This window comes from Pollachius pollachius (genome assembly GCF_949987615.1).
Source record: "Pollachius pollachius genome assembly, chromosome: 1".
Classification (NCBI taxonomy): Eukaryota; Metazoa; Chordata; class Actinopteri; order Gadiformes; family Gadidae; genus Pollachius; species Pollachius pollachius.
Window position 1 is genome coordinate 34,168,067 of NC_136934.1, and position 11,238 is coordinate 34,179,304.

The window sequence follows — 11,238 nt, forward strand, 5'->3', positions numbered from 1 at the left end:
ATTTAATATACATTATAGATGACGATTACTGATTTAATGACAATATAATATTGTGTATAATATCTCTATCTATCCCGTGTAAAACAAGAACATATATCATATTTATAGATTGAGCGGTTCATATGTATATATATATTTAATAATATATATACAAAAATAAGTTTGAAGACATCAGACATCACTTTCTAGCATTTGCCATAACTTCGACACCCCGTTTTTTAGGCAGCACACAACAATTTGTTTGGTGACTGGTTGCGCATGAATATCTGACTTCATGCCTTGACATTGTGGAAAAGCAGTTTGAAACAGATGGCCCATGTGTATCAGAGAACTGACTCACCAAATTAGAGGGAAAATACAAAAATCGGTGATGAGCATGTGTGTGATGGCCACACACACATGCACACACGCATACACGCTTGGCTCATACACACAAACACCCGAGAGAGCATATTTGTACAAACAAAGTATCCTCCAATATAACAGTCAACACAAAGAAAACCACACACACAAACACACAAACACACCCAGAGACACACACACACACACACACACACACACACACACACACACACACACACACATCTCTATTACATGCAAACCGCTCCCCCAGGTGACCCATGGTGGTGCTTGGCAGTGAATCTGAATGCTGTTTGTTTTCACCCATTACCATCACTGCCCCCCTGGCTCGGAGTCACACACACACACACACACACACACACACACACACACACACACAAACACACACACACACACACACACACACACAAACACGCTCGCACACACACACACAGAAGGGCCATCCGGGAGGACCCGCAGCATGGATGATAATGTTCATGTTAATGCACATGTTGATATTCATCCCCACTTCCGTGTCTGTCCTCCGCTGTGTGTAGGTGTTTGTCCAAGTCAGGGGGGTGTCGATGTGTGTATATAGGATGTTTGTGTATTTTGGGATCGTTTGGTTGCCTATGAATGTTTCGTTTTGTTGGCTATTTAACGAAAATTCATATGTGTGTATTTAGGGGTTGTTTAAACATGTTTTCTCTGTACTTAGGGGATTGATAAGTTGTTTATGAATATTTTTGTGTATTTGGTGGGCGTCCAGTTGGTTGTGTGTGTTCATGGGGGGTGTATCAGGGTGTGTATCTAGTGGTGTTTAAATGTGTTGTGTCTATCAGGGGTGTATAAATGTGGTGTATGAAAGTGCTGTGTGTATCAGGGGGTGTATTTAGTACTGTATAAATGTGTTGTGTGTATCAGGGTGTGTATCTAGTGGTGTTTAAATGTGTTGTGTCTATCAGGGGTGTATAAATGTGGTGTATGAAAGTGCTGTGTGTATCAGGGGGTGTATTTAGTGGTGTATAAATGTGTTGTTTCTATCAGGGTGTGTATTTAGTGGTGTATAAATGTGTTGTGTGTATCAGGGGCTGTATTTAGTAATGTAGTAATGTGTTGTGTGTATCAGGGTTTTTATTTAGTAGTGTCTAAATGTGTTGTGTGTAACTGGGTGGGTATTTAGTGGTGTATAAATGTGTTGTGCGTATCAGGGTGTTTATTTAGCGGTGAATAAATGTGTTGTGGGCATCGGAGTGTATTTAGTGGTGTATAAATGTGTTGTGCGTATCAGGGTGTGTATTTAGTGGGGTATAAATGTGTTGTGCGTATCGGGGTCTGTATTTAGTGGTGTATAAAAGTGTTGCGTGTATCAAGGGGTGTATTTAGTGGTGTATGAATGCGTTGTGTGTGCATTCGGGTGTCTAGCAGCGTATATGGATGTGTTTAATCAAGTGGTTTGCGTTGCTTCTGGGCCCTGGTGCTTCGAGGCATCACTAAAACAAGGAGGCAGGTTGTATTCTGCCCACGAGGTCATCAGTAATTTATCATCGTGTCTGCCTGTATCTGTCATGTATAGAACGCACACGCGTACCGGGATCACCTGAGGACATCCCAATAGATTAGCTGTCCTTTGTCTGCTAGGAAACATCTTATTGAGTAGGCGTCTGTGTGTGTGTATGTATGTATGTGTGTGTGTGTTTCTGGATATATCTATGTATTAGAGGTGCTTGAGTGTATTAAAGAGACAGTGTGAGTGTGTGTGTATGTGTGTGTGTTTGTGTGCATACAGTATGTAAATGTGAAACATGTAGTGCATGTGTGTTGTGTGCAGATGCAAACCAGTGTGTACACGTTGTTTTGTAACTAGAGGCGGGTGGTGTTATGTAGATGTCTGGTTGTTTTGTTGGAGCATGCTCAGTATGTCTGTTTGTGTTTGTGTCTTTGTGTACCTATGTATTGGTTGTGTTTTCGCCCACTTTATCCTTGGGATTTGTGTATATATGGAAATATTTGTTTGAATTTAAATCTTCTGTATTATTGTCTGTACGTCTTTTTGTGTTCATGTCTTTGTGTGTCTATTTATGTGCAGGATGAGCACAGGTGTTATGCATGTGTGTGTCTGTGTGTGCATGCATGCATGCCTGTGTGTGTGCATGTGTGTCCATGCATGTATGTGCGTGCGTCTGCAGCTGTTTGTTTGTGTGTGTGTGTTTACTTTCCGATTCTGGTGCTGAGGTGTGGGTGGGTTTTCTAGACCCCCCCCCCCCCCCGGCCCAGATAAACGTTTGCACTCCAGTGAGTCGCCGTGACAACAGGTATTAGGGTATAATTCGCCATGAAGCTTAATGGAGCTCAAACCAGCCGGCCTGAAGCTGGTGTCTTGCCTGTCTCTCCCATCACGTCAGCCGCTCACGCGCCCCGGTCCATTGCTGACCTAGGATAGCCCTGCAGCACTTTGAAAAAACACCAAAAACACAGTCGTTAAGAACAAGACCACCCCCGTGATTCAACATGAAAATATATGAATGAATACTGTCATCTGTCTGTCATTACGGAGCGATGTGCGGTCAGTGATGAAGATTTCTGGAGAGTTTTTTTCTTTATCAAAGCTAAGGCCTCAAAGGGCTTCATAGACTGACTGAAGGCCCTGAGATGGATCAAAGATTGACAGAAGATGTTTCATCAATGTATTTAATATGTAAACATTTGTTTGGAAACAGCATGAGCCAGGGTCTAGGAAGGCTGGTGAATGCAACAAATGCTCAGTCAGAAGACAAATCAAAGGATAAAATCAAAATAAATTAAAAATGTAAACAGACATCATAATAACAACTGTAATGAAACATGAGAAGGTGGTTCCCCGTCTGGAGAGTTGATCATGCATACGTGATCTCATGAATGTGACGAATCTCTATCCGCTGTGTGTAGATGAAGCTGTAGCAGAACATACACGGAGAGAGAGAGGGGAAGAGAGGGAGGGGTAGAGAGAGGGGGGAGAGAGAGAGAGAGAGAGAAAGAGAGCGATAGAAACCTTCCTATTAGATTTGGGAGTCAACCAAAGTGGCACATCAATAATCCATCCATCTATAAACGGCTACTAACTTGGTTGGCTTTTCAGCCACTCCTTATAACAGATTACATGAAGACTTGGTTGCAAACTCTGATGAGGATACCCCAGCGTGGTAAACGTCTTAAACGTTAGCAGGACTCCAACAAATACCTTCCATGAGCTGAGCTCTGCCATCCAGGTAACTCGGCATGCCTTGCACGTAAGTGTATGCTAATCACCAATCAACAGTGTTTAAACTATCCGGCTAGCGAAATGCGCACACGCTGGCACTTAAAGACGGTAGTATGGATGCCAGACGCTGACACGGCCATTGCCTGTCATCTACCCAAAACATGTGGTAACCATCGAGAGTTTGGAGCATATTACCGCCACACCTGCACGCCGTTCAGGCGCTCAGGCAGCACTCCACTCACTGTCAGCGAGGAGGGGCGCTCCAGGGATGAGAGACAGCGGGGGGGAGCGGGAGAGGGAAAGAGAGGGAGAGAGAGAGAGAGAGAGAGAGTAAAGTTCCATTGAGCAATGGAAAGACTCTTGCATTCTTTTTATGTGAGTCATCGTCTTTGCAAGATTTCAGATAATCAATTGTCAAAGTGTTTAGAGATTGGCGGAGGGCTTGCAGTATACAATGGGGAATGGAAAGAGGGGAAGGGGTGGGGTAGGTTGGGGCAGAGTGGGGTAGGTGGGGTAGGTGGGGGTAGGGTGGGGTAAGTGGGGGTAGGGTGGGGTAGGTTGGGCCAGGGGGGGACAAGCAAGCCGTGAGGGGAGGGAAGAAGTGAGGAAAGAAGAGGAGGGAAGGTGAAAGGAGGGATCAGTTGGCTGTGGATGCTAGGAATGTGCGTTATGAGGGGTTGAAAAAGTTTTTTTAATGGACGAGGGAGAGGAGAACAAGGTGAGGGCGAGTGGAGTGACAGAGATGAAGTGCTGAGCTGAACTGTTTCGACAGTGGGGGGAAGGGGTGTGGGAGGGGGGGGGGGGGGGGACAGGTCAGCGGGCGGGTGCAGTGTGAGAGGCAAGGAGTCAGCCTGTCACTCAGTCAGCCCTTTATACAGCCAGCCAGTCTTTCAGTCAGTCAGTGACTTCACACATGTGTTCACTATTGAGGGCCACATTGCCCCAGTACAATGGTCATTGTTCCTGAGACCCCCTCCTGTACCTCCTTCTCGCTGACTTATACACACACACACACACACACACACACACACACACACACACACACACACACACACACACACAGACTATCTCTCTCTCTGGTCTCCTTTGGTAAAGGATAACACATGCTGAATAGCCCCTATTCATACAATTACAGCCTGCCAATCTCCAGTGTGTGTGTGTGTGTGTGAGAGAGAGAGATTATCTGTGTGTGTGTGTGTGTGTGTGTGTGTGTGTGTGTGTGTGTGAGAGTGAGAGAGAGAGGGAAAGGGAGAGTGAGCGTGTGTTTGTGTAAGGCCTCAGACAGTGGAGAGGGAGAGCAGTAAGAGGCGACAGTAAGAGGGATCTGATAAAGAGCTTGTCTACTGTATGTCTCCATGAATGCAGAGAGCAGACGATGAAGAATGGAGAGGGAGAATGAGAGAGAGAAAGAAGAGGTAGCATATGTGTCTCAGAGAAGACGGCATGGGGCATTGGGACAATGGCCAGCCTATTGTCTCACTAGGTCGACCGTTGGAGAATAAAACCCACAAAGACCCACACACACACACACACACCAACTTATACATCTTCTCAAGTGTTCATTAATAATTCCTCGACCCTGTGTTCGACCCTCACGTCAGTTTTTTCTCACAACATTATGAATTGGGAGGAAGGATGTGGCTCGCTCATACGCTGTAACTCAGGGTAGAGTTACCGTCATGTCCCGTCCCAAAGCCCTGTCCGAAAACAACTCAGCCACTAATGCAACCATTGGCTGGCACTTAATAAATCGGTACAATGACTCACACATGGAGAGACACGTACACACACACACACACGCACAAAAAAAAACCAACACACTCGCACACACACAAGAAAAATCATACACATACTGTGGTAACCCGGCACGGTGAGCGAACAACCTCCCTCCCAAACAGGACACAACTTTGCTGGGCAAAAGCCAAAAAGGCATGTTTAATCCAAAATCCAAAAAAGTCCCATACTGAAAATAATATATACAACAACGAAAAAACCTGGGAGGAATCGACGGTCTTATCCCCCGTGGCTGGGAGAGCCCTGAATGAGTGGAGAAGCTGGCTATTTAAGCCCTGCTTCTCCACCTGTTCCTCAGGTGCTCTGCATGTCTGTAATTGGCCCGGGCCGGGTTGCCACAATACACACACACACACACACACACATACAAGGGAGAACAGCAACCGTTCCAAGACAACTCCTTCTTTGACACCTGTTGTAGGAAGAAACAAGCAAATGTAAATTTAACAGATAGACAAGTTGAGACAAACAAACCCACCCGTCGTCACCAAGATCAACTCAGCGGCATAATGACCGTGTCAGCTTACCATTCCACTCAGAAATAATAAAAACAACAATAACTGCTGTCAGAGCGGTCTGTTAAGAATCTCTGTGTGTGACAGCAGTGAGATGTTAAGAGTTCCACTGGATAAGGGAGTTCCGCCCAGTAATCCAATAGCTGAGCCGAGGCGGCTTCATTGTTTCTGTTTTAAAAATGATAGGCTGTCACGTCGAACAGAAAGCTGCCCATTTACATCAAAGGAGCAAGCCATCGGAAAACAGAACTGTGAAAGTGGGAGTGAGGCAGGCAATGGATTCATGGAGTTGTTTAAATATTAAAACCAACCGCCATGGTCGGGTTTTTTATTCCTTTCATGTTAAGGGAGGAGTGACAGTGACACGCTTTTGTAGCTCCATGGAGAATTAAGGACCAAATATACAGGGACTGAATAGGCAAGCTGTTGTTGAAAACAGTCTTCAATTGAATGTTATGATCCATGTTTGTGGGCATTGCGTTTTACTGGTTACCTGTTTGAGGGCTTTTTTCCAATAAAATGACAGCCTCCCAGTGCTGGGGGAGGATCCAACAGTTAATAAAGTTGATAATGGAGACATCCCCATAGCTTTAAAGTACTACACAGAATAGACCTGTATACAGAATTTAAATCACAGCACTCATATTCTTTATTCTTTATTCAATAAGGCTCTGTTCAGATGAGTTGATGTGCTGTATAGCCCTTATCTCACACCAAAAGCCACAGAGACTAAATAGGCCTAACTGTTAGGTATCCATTTCCAACGAGAGCTAGGTGACAAGAGGGGATGAAGAAGTAAATCAATTCCTATACCGAATGTGATGGTTTACTCATGCAAATTATTGACACATACCTTGAAAAACCTGTTATAACTCATCAATCGACCCTGCAATGTCAACTGCTTTTTCTAAGAGATGATGAGCGTAAGCTTTACATCTTTTTATTCAATAAAATAGGAGGGAGATCGGATATACTGGAGGTCTGGTGATAAAAGACCATATGTGCAGCGCTGACATAGTTTATAACCTCACAAGAAACTCAACACCTCAAACGTACTTTTCTATATGGGCCCACCTATTGCACTTGCATCAATCGAGGAAAAGTGTTACCTTGTGTCTTGTGAAGTACAAAGTGTGGGTGATTTTTTCCTATCTATAACCCTTCATCGTACCACATTACCTGTGGACACCTGGAACCAACCAACCAGGGATATTAGCCAGTCGTCTGAAGAGACAATGTCTACTTTTGACTTTGAACATTTTTGTCAGTGTAGTCAGGGCGGGAACCCGACTCACGTTAAGTTCTTTCACACCAGACAGCTTTGATTGGCAGACAGACAGCTCTTGATTGATAACACACCCCAGTATCAGTTGGGTTAGAGGTAACTCAGCTGGTATAAATCAGATCTCTCTCTCTCTCTCTCTCTCTCTCTCTCCCCTGCTGCTTGTTTTAAACGGAGGGCCTCTGGGTCAGGGACCAGCTGACCAAGGCCAAACAGAACGTGACATGTCGCTAGTGCCCATCACTATGCTAACCGTTGAGGGAGGAAGGGGCATGGCAATATGGTGAAATAACAGTCCTAGGGATGCCAGCTCCAAAATTAAGCTAAGGTTAGCATTCGTCCTTAGCCTGGACAGATGTTTTCCATTAGGGGGGGAAGTGGAGAAGAGTGTGTGTGTGTGTGTGTGTGTGTGAGAGAGACATGTCAAACCGACATCTGACAACCATCCACCCAATTGGGGAGTGAGGGCCGCAATTTCCTCGCCAACCGCAACTGCCATGTCAGGGTGCGTGTCTTCTTGCGTCTTAGTGTGCACTGCTTCGGTACTGTGTATGTGTGTTTTTGTGTTTGTATGTGTGTGGGTTTGTGTTTGTGTGTATGTATTGTAGTGTGTGTGTGTATGTGTTGGTGTGTGCGTTTGTGTGTATGTGTGCGAGTATGTATTGGAGTGTGTGTGTATGTATTGTTGTGTGTACCCCATTAAAGTAAGATTTGCTTAATGATGCTATAATCGTACCACTTCACATGAAGTATGTGTTTAAACCTTAGAAAGTGACATGCAAATCTTGTCACGCCTGCTGCTAAGGTTGAGGACCCAAAATGCACGACAAAGATTATTTTCCAAACAGGTTTTTACACACAAAGCTCTGGATGCATGAAACACGAGGCACAAAGTGCACGCGACAACAGAAACAATGATCGAGCAAGGAACTGAACCAAGGCAAGGACTTAAATACACATGACTAACAAGACACAGGTGGGCAGGGAACAAGGTAGAACATTGGACAAGACAACAATCAACCTCAAACTAATAACTAGACTCAGGTGGGCAGGGAACAAGGTAATGACGAGGATAGTAGGCAGGACTCAGGTGAGGGGCGGAGACACAGAATCACAAGACAAGGGAAACCAAACTGAAGCACATGGAAGACTACAAACAAACACTGGAAGTTCAAGCCCAGGAGATACCACTGAAAAACCAAAATAAAAGTCCAACGCATGAAACACAAACCCAGAACCCTGACAAATCTACGTCTAGCTCACTAAGAAACAGCTACACACACACACACACACACACACACATACATACATACATACACACACGCATGCCGACAGAGAAAAATGCATAAAACAAACAAACTCTCACAAAATACGCATGCATGTCGAACAATGAAGAATGAAAAATTATACACACGAAATTATAAACATGCATGTATGTGGAAAAATATAGACATAACCAACACAGACTCACAATAGACAGTGACACATAAAATCACACACACACACGTTTATGTCATGACAAGTGCCAGTAAGAATAATGGAGTCTGACAACCACAGTCTGAAGACGTGCCAGAGAAAGATCCGGATGGCCGCTGTGATCATCTGCTATCAACTAACAAATGGAGGTATGCCAGTCAAGTCCTTACCAGCACACACACACACACACACACACACACACACACACACACACACACACACCCCCACACACACACACATACGAGCATATGCAGGCACGCACATACGCACACATATGCATGCAAGAACATGTGTAGGGTTACACACACACACACACACACACACATTCATCACTCTTTGAAGCTATTTGTTTCCGTCTTGACTCTTATAATGATGTTTTCAAAAGCCTTCAATCATCTGCCAACCCTGCTAGGGGCAGGCGGATGGGGGTGAACAAGATTCATCTGCATGGTCTTCAGAGATGCAGAGCAAGAAAGAGAGAGAGAGAGAGAGAGAGAGAGAGAGAGAGAGAGAGAGCATACACCGGAGGTCTCTCGAGGGCCAGCTTGAGAATGCAGAGTTGAGTTTTTATCAATACCAATATATTCTCTCTCAAGAACCAGTTTGATGTAGTCTTCGAGATCTTTTTTCATGGATTAGTTAATGAGTTGATCTCCAAAGTTGTTTTGCAAGTTGCAAAAACACCAAAGGAACACTGCTAATGCCAAGGTGTGTTTTATTTAGCAAAATATTTTGAGGTTCCTATTGGCTTTTGGCTTGGCCAATGGGATCCACCCAGATATCCATACAGTAATTTAGCCACCAAAGCATCTACTGTAGTTTCTCTATCAACTGAGAGACCTACACATTTAATGCTGTACATTTAATACTTGAGAGAAACATACCCTAAATACATGTTCTGCACAACCTTTGCTGACTTTTTTTCATTTTCATTATTCAATCTGGTTTATATATTTCAGAGAAAGGGGGCTACCTTTGTATTGTCTTAAGGAAACAGTGTTTTTAGTTATAATTACTGTGTGTGTGTCTGTGTGTGTGTGTGTGTGTGTGTGTGTGTGTGTGTGTGTGTGTGTGTGTGTGTGTGTGTGTGTGTGTGTGTCCCCGGACGGACGGTGCGGACAGAGATGGAACAAGAACCAGTCGCCACGGAGGCGAGCTGCGCATGTGTCTGCCACCGCCACCTCAAGCCAACAAGGACCCATCTTACAGAAAGCAGATGAACCAGACACTCTGATTATAGGAGCCTCAACCATCAAGGATATAACCGGTAAGAAGATCAAAACATGCTACTTTCCAGATGTGATGTTTAGTGATATCAACCAGAAACTAGCCACAATCATATTGGAAAACTCCAAAATCTCACAGATTATTGTGCATGCAGGAATTAATGATATTCGAAGAGAACAGTCAGAACTTCTGAAGAGGGATTACACTGATCTATTGGATACACTGGACAAAATACACATTAAGTCATTCATCAACGACCCATACCAGCAGTTGACAGGGGAATAAACAGATTCAGTCATGAATACATGGCTTTTCAGAGTCTGCAATGAAAGAGGAAGGGGCTTTAGTGACAATTTGAACTTGTTCTGGGAGCGCAAATATCTTTTCAGAGCAGATGGCCTACACCCAAACAGGTTAGGCTCAAAACTGTTAAGGGACAATCTTCTCTTCTGTTTGGCCTACACCCAAACAGGTTAGGCTCAAAACTGTTAAGGGACAATCTTCTCTTCTCGCTCTCCCACAAATCTCCATGGCCTGACGCAAAGGCCACAGTCAGAGCACAGGTTGAGAAGAAGCGAGACTACAGCCTCCCCCACACATCTACTATGCCACTATCTGACACACAGATAGCAGACAGACCACAGACCTTGAAGAGAGACAACAGCCTGCCCGACGCCATGGACACCGTTCCTTCCCCCATCGCTGATGCTTGCTTGGCGAGGAACGGCCACCCCCCTTCTCTGCACTCCCCCATCGACGATGACCTCCAGCCTCATCTCTCCCATAGCCACAACAACAACTCCAGCTCCACTGTCTCCTCCCTTTGCAATTTTCCAGCTGAATTTAAGAAACTGGAATATGTTGGCATCAAACTTGCATCTGTGTCAACGATAGCATCGCCACGTCATGGCCACAGGCTGATAACACCCAAGCGGAGGGAGCCCCCCCCTGTACTGATAGTAGTCCTGAGTATTACTGAGACAAAAAAGGGTTCAGCCGTAGACACAGTATAAAAGAAGTTTCGCATAATCTGCTGAACCCAAGGTTGCCTGCGTCAAAACATGGCAACTTTTGCATTCCTGCTGCAACCACTAAGACAGTAAACAAAGGGAAACGTAGACACACTGCTAACCTCACAAATCTCATACCTATTGCCTCCAAACCAAAATCAACCATAAAGACTATCAACAACACCATCAGGATGGGTCTGCTTAATGTTAGGTCTCTTAATAACAAATATTTTTTAGTTAATGATTTTATTACCACTTCTAAACTGGATTTTATGTTTTTAACTGAAACATGGCAGGAACAAATAACAGTGCAACCGTTCTGATAGAGACAGCTCCTCCCAACTATAACTTTTT